The 18,994-nt window shown below is 41.9% G+C and overlaps 1 non-coding gene across 1 annotated transcript; it reads right to left on the reverse strand.

Moving 5' to 3' along the window:
• Nucleotides 1-12,661: 12,661 nt before the first annotated feature.
• On the reverse strand, nucleotides 12,662-12,733 carry TRNAQ-CUG (transfer RNA glutamine (anticodon CUG)). Its single transcript has one exon. It is a non-coding gene; the product is annotated as a tRNA-Gln (tRNA).
• Between the last annotated feature and the right edge of the window lie 6,261 nt (nucleotides 12,734-18,994).

The raw sequence follows: 18,994 nt of genomic DNA on the forward strand, positions 1-18,994 counted from the left end.
ATCTGTTTGTGCAGGTAACTATTACTGTGCAGAATTATTAGGCAACTTAATAAAAACCAAATATAATCCCATCTCACTTGTTTATTTTCACCAGGTAAACCAATATTAGTGCACAAAATTTAGAAATAAACATTTCTGACATGCAAAAACAAAAACAAAAAAAATTAGTGATGAATATAGCCCCCTCTCTTTATGATGACACTCAACAGCCTTCCAACCATAGATTCTGTCAGTTGCTTGATCTGTTTTCAATCAACTTTGCGCGCAGCAGCCACCACAGCCTCCCAGACACTGTTCCGAGAGGTGTACTGTTTTCCCTCCCTGTAGAACTCACATTTTATGATGGACCGCAGGTTCTCTATGGGGTTCAGATCAGGTGAACAAGGGGGCCATGTCATTATTTTTTCTTCTTTTAGATCGTTACTGGCCAGCCACGCTGTGAAGTAGTTGGATGCATGTGATGGAGCATTGTCCTGCATGAAAATCATGTTTTTCTTAAACGATACCGACTTCTTCCTGTACCACTGCTTGAATAAGTTGTCTTCCAGAAACTGACAGTAGGTCTGGGAGTTGAGCTTCATTCCATCCTCAACCCGAAAAGGTCCCACAAGTTCATCTTTGATGTTACCAGCCCATACCAGTACGCCACCTCCACCTTGCTGGCGTCTGAGTCGGAGTGGATCTCTCTGCCATTTACTGATCCAGCCTCTGGCCCATCCATCTGGCCCATCAAGAGTTACTCTCATTTCATCAGTCCATAAAACCTTTGAAAAATCAGTTTAAGATATTTCTTGGCCCATTCTTGACGTTTTATCTTATGTTTCTTGTTCAAAGGTGGTTGTTTTTCAGCCTTCCTTACCTTGGCCATGTCCCTGAATATCGCACACCTTGTGCTTTTTGATACTTCAGTAATGTTGCAGCTCTGAAATATGGCAAAACTGGTGGCGAATGGCATCTTGGCAGCTTCACGATGGATTTTCCTCAATTCATGGGCAGTTATTTTGTGCCTTTTTGGGCCAACACGCTTCTTGCAACCCTGTTGGCTATTTGCCATGAAACGCTTGATTGTTCGGTTATCACGCTTCAAAAGTTTGGAAATTTCAAGACTGCTGCATCCCTCTGCAGGACATCTCACAATTTTGGACTTTTCAGAGTCCGTTAAATCTATCTTCTGACCCATTTTGCCAAAGGAAAGGAAGTTGCCTAATAATTAAGCACACCTTATATAGGGTGTTGATGTCATTAGTCAACACCCCTCCTCATTACAGAGAGGCACATCACCAGATTTACTTAATTGGTAGTTGGCTCTCAAGCCTATGCAGCTTGGAGTGGGACAATATGTATAAAAAGTATCAAAGTGACCAAAATATGCATTTGCCTAATAATTCTGCACGTGGTGTTAGTCCATCTAGTTCAACCCATAGCCTAACATGTTGATCCAGAGGAAGGCAAAAAAAAACATGTGGCAAACACTAAGCTCCACATTGGGGGAAAAAAATCCTTCCCGACTCCATACGACAATCAGACTAGTTCCCTGGATCAACACCCTATCAAGGAATCTAGTATATATAACCTGTAATATTATACTTTTCAAGAAAGGCATCCATGCCCTTCTTAAATTTTAATAGTGAATCACTCATTACAACATCATGCGGCAGAGTTCCATAGTCTCACTGCTCTTACAGTAAAGAATCCCCATCTCTGATTATGATTAAACCTTCTTTCCTCCAGACGTAGAAGATGCCCCCTTGTCCCCGTCCCTGGCCTCAGAGTAAAAAGATCAGTAGAAAGGTCTTTGTACTGTCCCCTCATATACTTGTACATAGTAATAAGATCACCCCTATGCCTTCTTTTTTCCACAGTAAATAACCCCAAGTGTAATAACCTGTCTTGGTATTGCAGACCCCCCAGTCCTCTAATAACCTTGGTCGCTTTTCTTTGCACCCTCTCTAGTTCAGCTATGTCTTTCTTATACACCGGAGACCAAAGCTGTACACATTATTCTAAGTGTGGTCGCACTAATGACTTGTATAGAGGTAAAATTATGTTCTCCTCTTGAGCATCTATGCCTCTTTTAATGCATCCCATTATTTTATTTGCCTTTGCAGCAGCTGCCTGACACTGGCCACTAAACGTGAGGTTGTCGTCCACCAATACCCCCAGGTCTTTTTCAGTTACAGTTTTGCCCAGTGTTTTACAATTAAGCATATAATTATACATTTTATTTCCTCTGCCCAAGTGCATTACCTTACATTTATCCCCATTAAAGCTCATTTGCCATTTATCAGCCCAAGCTTCTAGTTTACATAGATCCTCCTGTAATATAATATTGTCCTCCTCTGTGTTTATTACCCTGCAGAGTTTAGTGTCATCTGCAAATATTGAAATGTTACTCTGTATGCCCCCTACAAGGTCATTAATAAATATGTTAAAAAGAAGGGGGCCCAATACTGACCCCTGTGGTACCCCACTGTTAACTGAGACCCAGTCTGATTGCTTTCCATTATTACTACCCTTTGTTTCCTATCACTGAGCCAATTCTTAACCCACATACATATATTTTCCCCTATCCCCATTGTTCTCATTTTATGTACCAACATTTTGTGTGGAACCGTATCAAAAGCTTTTGAAAAGTCCATATACACAACATCCACTGCATTTCCTTGGTCCAGTCCAGAACTTGCCTCCTCATAAAAACTGATCAGATTAGTTTGACAGGAGCGGTCCCTCCTAAACCCATGTTGATATTGGTTCATGAGGTTATTCTTCTTCAGACACTCTATTATAGCATCTCTTAGGAAACCCTCCAGGATTTTACCCACAGTAGAGGTTAAGCTTACCGGCCTATAATTTCCAAGTTCAGTTTTTGTCCCCTTTTTGAATATGGGCACCACATTTGCTATACGCCAGTCGTGTGGTACAGACCCTGTTATTATGGAATCTTTAAAGATTAAAAATATTGGTCTATCTATGACATTACTTAATTCCTGCAGTACTCACGGGTGTATATCATCCAGGCCCGGGGATTTGTCAACTTTAGTGATTTTTAGACGCCACCGTACTTCCTGCTGGGTTAAGCAAGTGACATTTAATGGAGAACTTTTGTTATCATTAATCATGTTTTCTGTCATGCGATTTTCTTGTGTAAATATGGTTGAAAAAAAATCATTCAGCATATTGGTTTTTTCCTCATCCTCATCTACCATTTCACCCAGACTATTTTAAAGGGGGCCAACGCTATCATTTTTTAGTTTTTTACTATTTATGTAGTTAAAGAATATTTTGGGGTTATTTTTACTTTCTCTGGCTATGATTCTCTCTGCCTCAATCTTTGCTGCCTTGATTTGTTTTTTACATAATTTATTTAATTTTCTATATTTATTTAATGCCTCATCACTACCTTCTTGCTGTAGTTCTCCAAATGCTTTCTTTTTGTCACTTATTGAGCCCCTTACAGCTCTATTTAGCTATAGTGGTTTCCTCCTATTTCTAGCATGTTTATTCCCAAAGGGTATATATTGTGTACAGGGCCTATTCATGATTTTAATAAATGTCTCCCATTTGCTTTGTGTAGCTTTATGTCTCAGGATATCGTCCCAGTTTATTGCACTAAGATCATCTCTCAACCGTTGGAAATTTGCCTTCCTGAAGTTTAGTGTCCTTGTAACCCCTCTACTACACATCTTATTAAAGGTTACATGAAAACGTATTATTTTGTGATCACTATTACCCAAGTGACCCCCAACTCGTATATTTGATATGCGGTCTGGCCTATTACCTTTGCTTGAACTACATGTTTCTGTCCCCCAATGTATTTCAGGGTAGTTGAAGTCTCCCATAATAATGACTTCTCCTTGAGTCGCTGCTTCATCTATTTGCTTTACGAGGATATTCTCCGCTACTTCCATTATTTTTGGAGACTTATAACAAACCCCTATCAGTAATTTATTATTTTTTCCCCCTCCCCTTATCTCCACCCACAGGGACTCATTTTCATTAGATTCACATATATCCTCCCGCAAGACGGGTTTTAAGGATGATTTTACATATAAACACACACCCCCCCTCGCTTGTTTGCACGGTCATTTCTGAACAGACTATAGCCCTGTAAATTAACTGCCCAGTCATGGCTCTCGTCCAGCCACGTCTCAAATATCCATACCATGTCATAATTATTTTCAAGCAAAATTAATTCTAATTCCTCCATTTTGTTGGTGAGGCTTCTGGCATTAGTGTACATGCATTTTATGTATCTCTCTGTACCTCTATTCCTTCTTACTTTATTGACTGTTCTAACCCCACCCCCAATTTCTTTATTTGTGCCCAAGGTCACTATCTGCATTATCTTTCCCACCTATAAAATGAATACCCTCCCCGCCCAATCCCTAGTTTAAACACTCTTCCAACCTTCTAGCCATTTTCTCCCTCAGCACAGCTGCACCCTCCCCATTTAGGTGCAGCCAGTCCCTAGCATAGAGTCTGTAGCCAACTGAGAAGTCAGCCCAGTTTTCCAGGAATCCAAATCCCTCCTTCCTACACCAGCTCTTGAGTCACTTATTTATCTCCCTAATCTCCTGTTGCCTCTCTGGCGTGGCATGTGGTACCGGTAGTATTTCAGAGAATACCCCCTTGGAGGTCCTTGCTTTCAGCTTGCAGTCTAATTCCCTGAAATCTTCTTTATGGACCTTCCACCTACCTCTAACTTTGTCATTTGTACCAATGTGCACCATGACCACTGGATAGACCAGCCCCTCCCAGTAATCTGTCAACCCGATCAGCGATGTGCCGGACTCGAGCGCCAGGTAGGCAGCACACTGTTCGACGATCCCTGTCTTTGTGACAGATTGCCCTATCTGTTCCCCTAATAATTGAGTCCCCCACTACCAGCACCTGCCTGGCCTGCCCTGCTCTCCTATTTCCCTCTTTACTGGAGCTGACACTCCTCCGGCTTTCAGGGGACATGCCTTGCTGCAGCAGTGCTACCCCTGTACCGTCACTCCCCTCATCTGCCAACTTTGCAAACTTATTGGGGTGTGCCAGATCAGGACTAACCTCACTGGCACTCTTCCCTCTACCTCTCCTTCTAACTGTCATCCAACTAGCGGCCTCACTGTCCTGCAGCTCCCGACTACCACCCTCCCCCACATCTACCCCACTGAGCTGCTGCTCAGTGAGCAGCAGACTCCTTTCCATATTGTCAATGGATCTCAGTGTTGCCAGCTGCTCATTTAGATCCAGTACCTGGGCTTCCAAACGCACAACATGCACACATCTCGCGCAGCAGTAAGCAACCCCGACCGGCTGTTCAAGGAATGCATACATATGGCAAGATGTACACTGGATAGCATTGTCAATAATGGAGCTCATTTCCTAATGGGGATTGCAATAGACAGAATGTTAAGTAAAAATAAAAGTAAAGAATTAATAAAATACAGACAGCAATTCAGTCCAAAGTCCTCCCTTCCAAACTCCCTGAATACAAAGTCAATGAAAAAAAAGTCACACACTTACTTTCGTTTGCACTTACACTATGGTCACACTCAGCTCGTTCACACTCGCAAACTAAGAGATTTAAAGAGGTTTTTTTTTTTTTTTTTCCCCTTTTCCAGCAATGCACCCTACAGCTCAATGCACTTCTAAAGTGAGCATATCATTCTTCAGGTATATTTTGCTTGCGTCATACTTGCAATACAAGTCAATGAGAACGTTAGAAAGACTCCTGGAAGGTTCCTGAGTGAAGTTCGCAACATTTTGCGAGCAAAAAAAATACGAAAGCAAACTCAATCGATGCCCAAAACAATTCTTAGAAAAACTTCATCAAACTATGTTTATAAGAATGCTGGAAAACACTAAAAAGGATGATTCAGGAAAAGAATCGCAGTCGTTTCTTGAAGCCGTTTCGGCTTGAAATCCTTGTCAGTTTCAACCACCTGGAAAAAGTGTGTTGTGAACATTGGCATAAGTCATAGAGTACGGTTGCTTGGTGTGACATAGATGGTATGAGTTTGGCTTCATGAAGTCAAGTTTTACTTTTGGGTTAAACATTCTTGACAGATAGATCTTTTTCGCCATGTGGATTTTTACTTTCTCTTTTTATGTTAAACCATGTGCATTGGCAAATTGAGTGTGAGCAGAAAAGATAAAACTGATATGCACAAAGAATTTCTAAGGCTCCTCTGAGATTTGAACTCAGATAGCTGGATTCAGAGTCCAGAGTGCTAACCATTACACCATGGAACCATATGATTGCTGGAGCTGGCTGGATTTTCTTTTCAAAACGGTAAAAGAGCATGTGTAAATTGTGGAAATGTGAGAAGTTCACTCTGAATCCAGTGATCTGAGTTCAAATCTCAGTGGAACCTGGAAAATTCATGCCTTATGGTGAAAACAGGTTATAAAGCTGTTCTGCAAATGTATATCTAATACACAGTGGTAAATTAATATCTCCTCCCTTTTTATTCCACAAGTGTGGTTAAAGTTCCATGATATCACAACAAGGACAGTTTTAAAATGTTGATGAAATCTGGCTAATAATTAGTGTGCTGGATCTATTCGCTGGAAAAAGGGTGATAAAAAAAGAAATTGCAAAACTTCTGCTCATCCAGAAGTCACTAAAGATTTTTCATGGTGTGCTAAAAGGTTCCATCGGAAAGATAATTCAAGTAGAGTTGGTGCAAATCAAAGTTCATATCCCAGTCCATAAGTCACGGCAGTGGTCTGTGTTCGCTGGAAAAAAGGAGGAGTTGCACCACATACCTGATGGCACCCTCTGAGCTTTGTTTGATTGGTGGTGTGATGGACTAGTGACATCGCACCAGGCTGAATAATCAAAAGATCTACAGATGCTGTTAAGCTGGTTCTACAAATCCCATCCAAATATTGCAGACCATTTCCGTGGGGGATAGACTTGGGAACGTGCAAATTGATCTACTCAGATAATTAGTAAAAACATTGCATGAAGTTAGATGCAGTCGGCAGGATTTGAACCTGCGTGAGGAGACCCCAAAGGACTTCTAGTCCATCACCTTAACCACTCAGCCACAACTACTCAGATGCTGTTTGATTCTTTTGAATTTCACATCTTTTCTTATACCACCATGATCAATATCAGTGATTATCCTTCTGGAAGAGATCTCAGAAAATGGAAGATTTCAATTGGAAACAAAATTCCAGGCCTCACTGAAATGTAAAAATCTGATTTAAAGGTATCATCAATTGGAATCTTGTAAAGTTCAAAGTTTTTTAAAATTCATAAGGCGGATTTCGAGTGACTTTGTTCCAAACACCTCCTGAAAAAGGCTTTGAAAATGCTCAAAAGTTTGAACAGATTAATTTCCATGCAAAAAGTCTTGCTGTTCATATCATCAGGTATTGAACGTCTTTTAACTTCATCAAGTTTCCCAAAACGCCAAGCAGTTAACAGAAGTGAGCATATCATTCTTCAGGTATATTTTGGTTGCTTTATACTTGCAATACAAGTCAATGAGAAGGTTAGAAATACTCTTGGAAGGTTCCTGAGTGACGTTCTCAGTATTTTGCGAGCAAAAAAAAAAACAAACAAACTCAATCAATGCCCAAAAAATTTTTAGAAAAACATCACCAAACTATGCTTACAAAAATGCTGGAAAACACTAAAAAGGGTGATTCAGGAAAAGAATTGCTGTCGTTTCTTGAAGCTGTTTCGGCTTGAAATCCCTGTCAATTTCAAGCACCTGGAAAAAGTGTCATGTGAACATTGGCACAAGTCATAGAGTACAGTTGCTTGGTGCAACATAGATGGTATGAGTTTTGCTTTATGAAGTCAAGTTTAACTTTCGCGTTAAACTTTCTTGATAGATACACTCCCTGACAGAAGTTATGTCGCTTATCCATGTTATGTAAATAAAAGCTTATAACCTGACGTTAAATTCATCCATTGGTTTTATTTATTACTCTCTTGTAAGCTGAAACCCTCCCAAATTTGGTATAGGTTAAGAAAATAAATTGACATCAATGCTGAAATATTGATCATTTAATGAACACAGAATGGTCTGATTTTGGCAAGACAAAAGTTTTGTTGCCTGGTCATATATTGCACCCAATCCTAGTTTACATCCTCACCATTGCTCAGTAAATGATCAGTTAATTAGTGGGTGTGTATGAAAAGAAACCCAGCACCCCAGACCTTCACTTGAACTGCAACTTGAGCTCTGACAACATGCCAAATAATCCACCTGTGACCAAAGCCTTGATTATCAAGAGGCTGAAGACCAGATCCACTACAGAGGTGACTGGCACCTTTAACCCCTTAACAACATTTGACGTATAAATACGCGTCTGTGCCCTGGGACTTAAGAGCCAGACCCGTATTAGTACGTCATGGCGATCGCGCGCGCACACAGGCTGTGCGGGCGCGATCGCCGCCGGGTGTCAGCTGATTGTCACAGCTGACACCCGGTACTATGTGCAGGGAGCGGTCACGCACCACTCCCAGCACATTAATCCCTGCGATGCTGCGATCGAAGTCGATCACAGCATTGCGGAGGCAAGGGGAGGTGATCGCCGATACTCACCTCCTCTTCCGGCTTCCAGCGCTGTCTGCTGTGGCTTCCAGGATGTTGCCATGATGACCCGATGTCGTCATGACAACATCCGGGTCACCAGACAGCAGGAATATTGTTTGGACATGCGCAGTGCATCTCCAAACAATCTTCTCCCTGTCCAGCGCTGACAGCCTGCATGGCACAGGGATGGTGCTGTATTCCTGTGCCATGCAGGCGATCAGAGAAAAAAAAGTGAAAGTCCCATAGTGGGACAAAGTAATAAAGTATAAAAACTATCTGAAAGTGAAAAAAAATAAATAAATAAAAATTGCAAAAATATAAAAAAAATAAATAAATAATCCACCAAAAATAAAAATATAATGTACCCATCAATAAATATTATTATAAAAAAACAATAAAAGTACACATATTTGGTATCGCCACATCCGGAACAACATGTCCTATAAAACTGTCCCACTAGTTAACCCCTTCAGTGAACACGGTAAAAAAAAAAAAAAAACGAAGCAAAAAACAATGCTTTATCACCATACCTCCAAACAAAAAATGGAATAACACGCGATCAAAAAGACAAATATAAATAAAAATGGTACCGCTGAAAACGTCATCTCGTCCCGCAAAAAACAAGCCACCACACAGCTCCATCAGCCGAAAAATATAAAAGTTATAGCTCTCAGAATAAAGCTATGCTAAAAAATATTTTTTTCTATAAAATTGCTTTTATTATGTAAAAGTGCAAAACATAGAAAAACTATATAAATGTGGTACCGCTGTAAACATACTGACCCGAAGAATAAAGCTGCCTTATCAATTTTACCACTCACGGAACAGAATAAAAAAAAACATAAAAGACAATTCCTGAATTGTTGGTTTTTTATTTATTCTGCCTCCCAAAAATCGGAATAGAAAGCGATCAAAAAATGTCACGTGCCTGAAAATGGCACCAATAACAACGTCAACTCATCCCGCAAAAAACGAGCCATCACATGACTGTCTGCCAAAATCTGGAAAAATTATAGCTCTCAAAATATGGCGATGCAAAAACTAGATTTTACAAAAAATGCGTCTTTTAGTGTGTGACATCTGTCAGTCATAAAAACCCCATATGATTCTGGTATCGCTGTAGTCTCACCGACCCGAAGAATAAGGTCGTCTAATCACTTATACCGCATGAGGAACGGCGTAAAAAATAAACTCTCGGGTTAGGGTTGGGCTAGGGTTAGGGCTAGGGTTAGGGCTGGGTTTGGGGTTAGGGCTGTGATGGGGCTGGGATTTTTTTCAAAAGTAAGAAAAAAAGATGACGATATGGTGACTAGTGTTGAGCGCAAGTGCTCGCTACTTGAGTTTGCATCGGGTGCTCTGGTATGCATTGAGTATCATGGGTATTTGAGTGACATGCTCGAGTCTCCGCCCCATATACTTCGTGGCCAAAAAAACTTTGCGGGGATTGCCTGCCTTGCACGAGCGATCCCCGCATGTTTTTTTTTGAGTGTCTAATAACCGTGAAACATGCGGAGCAAGGACTCGAGCATGTCACTCGAGCACACGTTGTACATGGTGCATACCTGTAAAGCGCCATGGAATAAATGGCGCTATAATAATAAATAATAATAATAATAATAATACCTGAGTACCCGATGCAAACTCAAGTAGCGAGCACTTGCGCTCAAGACTAATGACAACTTATTCAATATGATGACCTATTGTTATCAAATTCTGTGTCGTACCACTGGGTTCAAAATGTTCACTATACACCTTAATAAAATCCTTGAGGGGTATAGTTTCCAAAATGGGGTCACTTGTGGGGGAGCTCCACTGTTTAGGCACATCAGGGGTTCCAAGTGCTCACTATGCATATAGATAGGTGCCTTGGGGGATCTAGTTTCCAAAATGGGGTCACTTGTGGGGGAGCTCCAATGTTTGGGCACACAGGGGCTCTCCAAACACAACATGGCATCTGCTAATTATTCAAGCAAATTTTTCATTCAAAAAGTCAAATGGCGCTCCTTCCCTTTCGAGCCCTGCATTGCGCCCAAACAGTGTTTTTTCCCCACATATGGGGTATCTGCGTGCCCAGGGCAAATTGCACAACAAATTTTTGGGTCCATTTTTTCTTGTTACCCCTGTGAAAATAAAAAAAATTGGGTCTAAATTAACATTTTTATGAAAAAAGTTAAATGTTCATTTTTTTCTTCCACATTCCAAAAATTCCTGTGAAGCACCTGAAGGGTTAATAAAGTTCTTGAATGTGGTTTTGAGCACCTTGAGGGGTGCAGTTTTTAGAATGGTGTCACTTTTGGGCATTTTCTGTCATAAAGACCTCTCAAAGTGACTTCAAATGTGATGTGGTCCGTAAAAAAATGGTTTTGTAAATTTTGTTGGAAAAATGAGAAATCGCTGGTCAACTTTAAACCCTTATAGCTCCCTAACAAAAAGAAATTTGTTTCCAAAATTGTGCTGATGTAAAGTAGACATGTGGGAAATGTTATTTATTAACTCTTTTGTGTGACATATCTCTCTGATTTAAGGGCATAAAAATTCAAATTTTGAAAATTGCTAAATTTTCGCCAAATTTCCGTTTTTTTCACAAATAATCGCAAGTGATATTGAAGAAATTTTACCACAATCATGAAGTACAATATGTCACGAAAAAACAATCTCAGAATCAGGGGGATCCGTTGAAGCTTTCCAGAGTAATTACCTCATAAAGTGACAGTGGTCAAAATTGAAAAAATTGGCCTGGTCATTAACGTGCAAACCACCCTCGGGGGTTAAGGGGTTAATGTGTCTCAGCATCAAGTACAAAGAATTAAAAAAAGATTTGAAGAGACTGCAGATGTGTTTGACAAGCTCAGGTCCAGCAGACCCCACAAGACAACTGCTCAGGAGGAATGTTTGTTTGTTAGAAAATCCAAAGCAAGCCCCTCTTCCACTGCAGCAGAGCTCCAACCTCAAGTCCCTGTGTCAACTAGAACAGATTATAGGATTCTGTCTCGAAATGGCCTCCATGGTGGAATCAGTGCCCAGAAGCCAGCACTAAACAAAAGGCAAATAAAAAAACGTGTGGCATTTGCAAAGTCCCACAGACTGCTAAACAGATGGAAGCTGGAAAAGTGGCAGAAGGTGGATTTCTCTGATGAATCTTCAGTAGAATTACACCACAGCCGCTGCAAATACTGCAGGAGACCTACTGGACCCCATATGGATCCAAAATACACCCAGAAAACAGTTACATTTGGTGGTGGAAATTTCATGGTCTGGGGTTACATTCAGTAAGGGGGTGTGCGAAACATTTGCAAGGTGGAAGGCAATATCAATAGCCTAAAATATCAAGAAGTATTAGCTACCTCTTACATTCCAAATCATAAAAGGGGTTAAATTCTGCAGCAGTATTGAGCTCCATCTGATACATTCATCTCTACAAAAGTTCCTCCAGGCAAAAAAGATCAAGGTGCTCAAGGACTGGCCAGCCCAGTCACAAGACATGAACATCATTGAGCATGTTTTTGGTAGGATGAAAGAGGAAGCTTGGAAGACAAAACCAAAGAATCTAGATGAACTCTGGGAGGCATGTAAGACTGCATTCTTTGCTACTCCTGATGACTTCATTAATAAATTGTATGAATCATTGTTGAACCACATGGATGCAGTCCTTCAAGCTCATGGAAGTGACACAAAATATTAAATATGACTCTAATAGCACCACAACTTCATTCACAAATGTTATGCAACATATATTTGTATTTTAAGATAATTATTTGTTTGAATATCACATTACTTTCTGTGGGCAACAAAACTTTTGTCTTGCCAAAATCTGACCATTCTGTGTTCATTTAATTATCAATATTTCAGCATTGATGACAATTTATTTTCTTAACCTAAACCAAATTTGGAAGGGTTTCAGCTTTCAAAAGAGTAATTTATAAAACCAATGGATGAAATTAACATCAGGTTATAAGCTTTTATTTACATAACATGGATAAGCGACATAACTTCTATCAGGGAGTGTAGATCTTATTTGCCATGTGGATTTCAACTTTCTCTTTTTATGTTAAACCATGTGCATTGGCAAATTGAGTGTGAGCAGAAAAGATAAAACCACTGTGCACAAAGAACTTCTCTGGTTTCACTGAGACTTGAACTCAGATGGCTGGATTCAGAGTCCAGAGTGCTAACCATTACACCATAGAACCATATGACTGATGGAGATGGCTGGATTTTCTTTTGAAAATGGTAAAAGAGCATGTGTAAATTGTGGAAATGTGAGAAATTCACTCTGAATCCAGTGATCTGAGTTCAAATCTCAGTGGAAGATGGGAAATTCATGCATTATGATGAAAACAAGTTCTAAAGCTGTTCTGCAAATGTATAACTAATACACATTGGTAAATTAATATTTCCTCCCTTTTTATTCCACAAGTGTGCTTAAAGTTCCATGATATTACAACAAGGACAGTTTTAAAATGTTGATTAAATCTGGCTAATAATAAGCGTGCTGGATATATTAGCTGGAAAAAAGGTGAGAAAAAAAGAAATTGCAAAACTTCTGCTCATCCAGAAGTCACTAAAGATTTTTCATGGTGTGCTAAAAGGTTCCATCGGAAAGATAATTCAAGTAGAGTTGGTACAAATCAAAGTTCATATCCCAGTCCATCAGTCATGGCAGGGGTCTGTGTTCGCTGGAAAAAAGGAGGAGTTGCACCACACACCTGAGCTTTCTTTGATTGGTGGTGTGACGCACAAGTGACATCGCACCAGGCTGAATAATCAAAAGAAGATCTACAGATGCTGTTAAGCAGCTTCTACAAATCCGATCCAAATATTACAGACCACTTCCGTGGGGAATAGGCTTGGGAATGTGCAAATTGATCTAATCAGATAATTAGTCAAAATATTACTTAACGTCAAATGTAGTCAGCAGGATTTGAACATGCGCAGGGAGACCCCAAAGGATTTCTAGTCAATCTCCTTAACCACTCGGCCACAACTACTCAGATACTGTTTCTTCCTTATGAGTTTCACACCTTTTCTTATAGCACCATGATCAATATCAGTGATTAGTAGTGTTGAGCCACCCCCGTAGTGTTCGAGTTCGGTTCGGTTCGTCGAATACCCGTATGTTCGCCGAACTGTTCGTCGAACACCTTCAAACACCGTTAAAACCAATGGCAGGCAAACAAAAACACATAGAAACACATAGCAAACACTTCAAAGGTGTCCAAAAGCTGACAAACTTCTCAGAAGACACAACTAACACATGGAAAAATGACAAGTTCATATAGTCATGCGAAAAGAAAAGTGGTGGAGGAGTAAAAGGAGGGGGAGACACAGATATAGGCGTGTCATGCCCTTCTAAAACCAAAAAAGTGCGAAGCCGACACGGCCAGTCCGTTCCTGCCCGTGCGACCTCCGTTTCGTCAGGTTTGTGAAAGAGCCACGGTGGATCCTGACGGCTAGCCCCCTCTCCCAATACTGGTGCCTGTCCGCTCGTGGGTCGAGCGAGCCCCCTTGCGGTGGAGGCAGGTCTAATCTTTTTAATTTAAATTGTCTCTCTAATTTGAATGAGTACACTTTAAATGCTTTTACAAGGATCTATTGGAGGGCAAGTCTCATGCAAGCAGCCGCGTAATTCCAGCTCCAGTAGCGTCCACTAAATCTGCTGCAGTTAAAAAGCTTTTATTAGGATCGAGCTTGGCGTCCTACCGCCAGTCCCAGCCCCTGTGCCTTGGGATGCCTCCCCAATGCTCTTCACTGAGTGTCCCGGGGGCCCGAACCATTTCCTTTGAAAAAATTTGGTGTCCAAACTACAGGTGGTGTAGCTTGCTTAACAGCTGGGATAATCCGCTGACTAGAAGACACTGCTACTAGGCACAAAGTATTTCCTGGGCTAGATGCAGTTAAAAATTTGTAATTAGATACTCTCATTGGATGCTGAGAAAGCATTCCATAGAGTCTCCTGGCACGCCATATATTATTCTCTTAAAAAGCTTGGGGTAGGGGTCTAGGGGACCCTTTTATAGCCAAAATCACAGCCCTGTATCGCAATACGTCACCTAGGCTGAAGATAAATAGAACATTTTCATCACCTTTCATAATCACCAATGGTACAAGGCAGGAATGTCCTCTGTCCCCTCTCTTATACATCCTAGTGACGGAGTACCTGCTCTCATCAATTTGCCATAACCCCAATATTAGGTGGATTGAGGTGGGAGGCACCGAATACAAGTGATCTGCATTTGCTGATGATGTCATAGTATATATCACTCAATCACATATATCCATCCCTGCTGTTATGGCTGAAATAGATCACTTTGTTACATGGTCTAATTTTAAAATCAATGCAGCGAAGTCTGAGGCCCTCGATGTCTCCCTCCCCAAAACCATACAGGATTCCATCCATTCCAACTTTCCCTTTGCCTGGCCCTCACAGGGTATCAAATACTTAGGAATTCGTATTCATAGAAACCTCTCCCATCTATGTTATCTTAATTTTGGGCCCTTTATTGAACAACTCCATACAGACCACGGTTGGCAAGTTAGAACTGTAAGATTCACTACGTGAACCACTGGTGTTTTGTGGAAAAGCACATGTACACTGTGTTCCAAATTATTATGCAAAAAGTGTTTAGGAGTGATAAGGTAAGAATTTGTTTGTTTGTCAGTTAAACTCATTGATGGTGATGTGTGTCAGGGCTCTTTATATCACTGTAAGCAATTGCAGACACCTGTGCTAATTAGTTTGGCTGGTGTGTCCAATGAAAGGCAAGACTACTTAAGAAGGCTGTCCCACATTATTAATCACTCTACATTTTCTGCCAAAATGGGAAAGAAAAAGGATGTGTCGGCTGCTGAGAAGCAACAAATTGTGGAGAGTTTAGGTCAAGGCATGACTACAATCAACATTGCCAAGACACTTCATCGTGATCATCGCACAATCAAAAAGTATGTAGCTGATTCACAGTACACACGTTTGCGTGCTGACAAGGGAAAATTGAGGACTCTTTCCTACAGGTAATTACGTCAGGTTAAAAGAGCAGCGGCAACAAGTTCTTGAAGCTGCTGGTGCCTCCAACGTCCCCCGAACAACAAGATGCAGGGTCCTTCAGAAGTTTGCAGCTGTGCGTAAGCCATCCTGTCGACCTCCTCTATCCACTGTACACAAGCAGAAATGGTTCCAGTGGGCCAAACAATACATGAAGACTGACTTCAAAACTGTTTTGTTCACCGATGAGTGCCGTGCAATGCTCGATGGTCCAGATGGATGGAGTGGAGGATGGCTGGTTGATGGACACCCCATGCAAACACGGCTACAGCGCCAACAAGGAGGAGGTGAAGTAATGTTTTGGGCTGGAATCATGGGGAGAGAGATTGTCGGCCCCTATAGGATCCCTGAAGGGGTAAAGATGAACTCCATAATGTATGTGGAGTTTCTCAAACAGCACTTCCTGCCATGGTTCAAGAAGAAGAACAGTGTATTCCGCAGCAAGATCATTTTCATGCATGATAATGCACCGTCTCATGCTGCACATAACACATCTGCATCTCTGGCTGATATGGGCATAAAAGGGGATAAACTTATGGTGTGACCCCCATGCTCCCCTGACCTCAACCCCAATGAGAACCTCTGGAGCATCATCAAAAGGAGTGTCTATGATGGCGGGAGGCAGTTCACATCTATGCAACAGCTCTGGGAGGGTATTCTGTCATCATGCAAAACAATTGAAGCAGAAACCTTCCAAAACCTGACAAATTCAATGGACGAGAGAGTTCAGAAGCTCCTTTCGAACAAGGGGTCCTATGTGCAAATGTAACATCACCTAGAATAAAGTTTTGAGTTGAAAACTGTTTGATTTCAGCTTCTAATAACCTGCTAATGCTTATAATTTCAAAAATTACCATTTTTTTGTTCTTTATTAAAATGAAAAGGTTGATCGAAGAGTGTGGGGGATCTAAGACTGTGGCAACCCAGTAGTCAGGATTATTTCGAATTCTGATAATCTGAGGGTCATGTTGCAGGTAGTGCAACAAGAAGGCACTCATGTGTCTTGCGCATCTAGGAGCCCCAAAATTATTTTCTGGGCTACATGCAGTTAAAAATTATTATTAATTTGAAAGCTGGTGGAGCTTAGTATAGATGGCCTAATAGAATCAGTACTGCAAACTGCTACAAGGGCCAAATTATTTTCCAGCCAAGATACAGATAAACATGATTAGTAATTTTAAATCTGGTGGAGTTTAGTATTAATGGCCTAATAGAATCAGTACTGCACACTGCTACAAGGCCCAAATTATTTTCCAGCCAAGATACACATAAACATGATTAGTAATTTGAAAGCTTAAAACAGTTGGTGAGGTGATTTTAACAAATCATCAAGCTATTACTCTCCCCAGGATGGCACAGGGGTAGAAAAGTCGTTTCAGATCCATGATTTGTTCATCTTTATGAGCGTGAGTCTGTCTACTTTATCAGAGGAGAGCCACGTGCGCTTATCTGTCAGCACACCACCACCAGCGCTGAACACACAGACAGAACGCTGGCTGCGGGGCATGACAAGATCTCCAAGGCGTAATTGGCAAGCTCTGGCCATTTATCCAGATTGGAAGCCCAAAAAGAGTGAGGGTCCAGTGACACAGTCATGGCTTCAATGTTTACTTGGAGATACTCCTGTACCATGGTCTCTAGGCATTGACTATGTGTCAGACTTCTTGTCTCCTGTGGCCTTGCAAAGGATGGGCTAAAAAAGTGGTGAAATGATTCTGCAAAATTGATGTTACCTGCAGATACTGTGTTTCTGTTATGAATTGAGTGCTGAACACTCGACGGTCCCATGGTTGGCAAGTTGGAACTGTGAGGTTCACTACGTGCACCAATAGTGTTTTGGGGAAAAGCACATGTAAGATTCTGCAACAGTCTCTGCTGATACTCCTGCATGCGTGCATCTCTTTCTACGGCAGGAATAATTTCTGCAAATTTACTTTTGTACTGGGGATCTAACAGTGTGGCAACCCAGTAGTCAGGATTATTTCTAATTCTCACAATTTGAGGGTCATGTTGCAGGTAGTGCAGCAAGAAGGCACTCATGTGTCTTGTGCATCCAGGTGCACCAAGTCCCTGTTGTGTTGGTGGTGAGGTAACAATCATGCTTCCTTCCTCTGTCCTCTCCCCCCAACCTCGCACAACAGAAATGTGATCAAGGTCTCCCTCATCTGATGAGTCTTCTATCAGTTCGTCCTCCACTTCTTCCTGGGATCCTGCACCTTCCTCACTAGTTTGGCTGCTACCATGCGCCCTGGTAAAACCATCTCCCCCACCGTCACATGCCTGCCGCCCTGGTGCTGCCGACTGTCTGGACCTTGCAGATGTTAGCCCTTCTGCATACAACTCCTCCTCCTCTACTTCCTCCACCTCCTCTTGTGCCACCACCTGACTCCGAATTCTGTTTAACATGTGCTCCAGCATGTAAATCACCGGAACAGTCATGCTGATAATGGCATTGTCAACCCTAAACATCTTCGTCGCCATTTCAAAACTGTGCAGAAGGGTGCATTGGTCCCTGATCTGAGACCACTCCTCCATCGTTATTTGCCCCACCTCTGGATCTCGTTGTCCCAGGCTATACGTCAGAACGTATTGCACCAGGGCTTGTCGGTGCTGCCACCGTCGCTGCAACATGTGCAGAGTTGAATTCCACCGCGTAGGCACATTGCATTTTAGCCGGTGAAGTGGCAGGTCCAACGACTTCTGTAGAGATGTAAGTCGCTGAGCTGCGGGATGCGAATGGCGGAAGTGAGCACACAGCGACCATGCCCTCTGCAGAAGGCCATCTAGTCCAGAATAGTGGGCTAAAAATTGCTGGACAACCAGGTTCAACATGTGAGCCATACAAGGCACGTGTGTGACATTGCCCCGGCGAAGGGCCACACCCAGGTTTGCAGCTTTGTCGCACACGGCCTTCCCTGGTTTCAGGTCCAGTGGAGACAACCATTCATGAAACTGGTTCTCCAGAGCTGACCACAACTCCTCAGCTGTGTGACTCACATTTCCCAGACATTTCAAAGTAAAAACCGCCTGATGATGTTGAGCCCTGCTGCCAGCATAATAAGGAGGTGTGCAGGATCCCTTCTGCGCAGTTAGAAAGCTGGTGGCATGACCAGACAGGCTTTGGGTGCAGGTGGAGGACCCAGAGGAGGTTGAGGAGGCAGAAGCAGTGGAGATACTTTGAGATAAAGAGGATTGACGCACAACTCATGGGGACGGCAAGACTTGGACAGCAGCCCCTTGTTCTGCTGTCACCATAGTTACCCAGTGCCCAGTCAGCGACATGTAATGCCCCTGTCCATGCCTCCTCGTCCAAGTGTCTGTGGTGAAATGCACCCTGTCACACACAGAGTTTCTCAAAGAAGCGGTGATGTTTTGTGCGACATGCTGGTGGAGCGCAGGCACATCTTTCTTT

The sequence above is a fragment of the Phyllobates terribilis genome, unplaced genomic scaffold, assembly GCF_046119375.1.
Source record: "Phyllobates terribilis strain yellow unplaced genomic scaffold, ASM4611937v1 Scaffold_13__5_contigs__length_258822181, whole genome shotgun sequence".
In the NCBI taxonomy this organism is placed as follows: Eukaryota; Metazoa; Chordata; class Amphibia; order Anura; family Dendrobatidae; genus Phyllobates; species Phyllobates terribilis.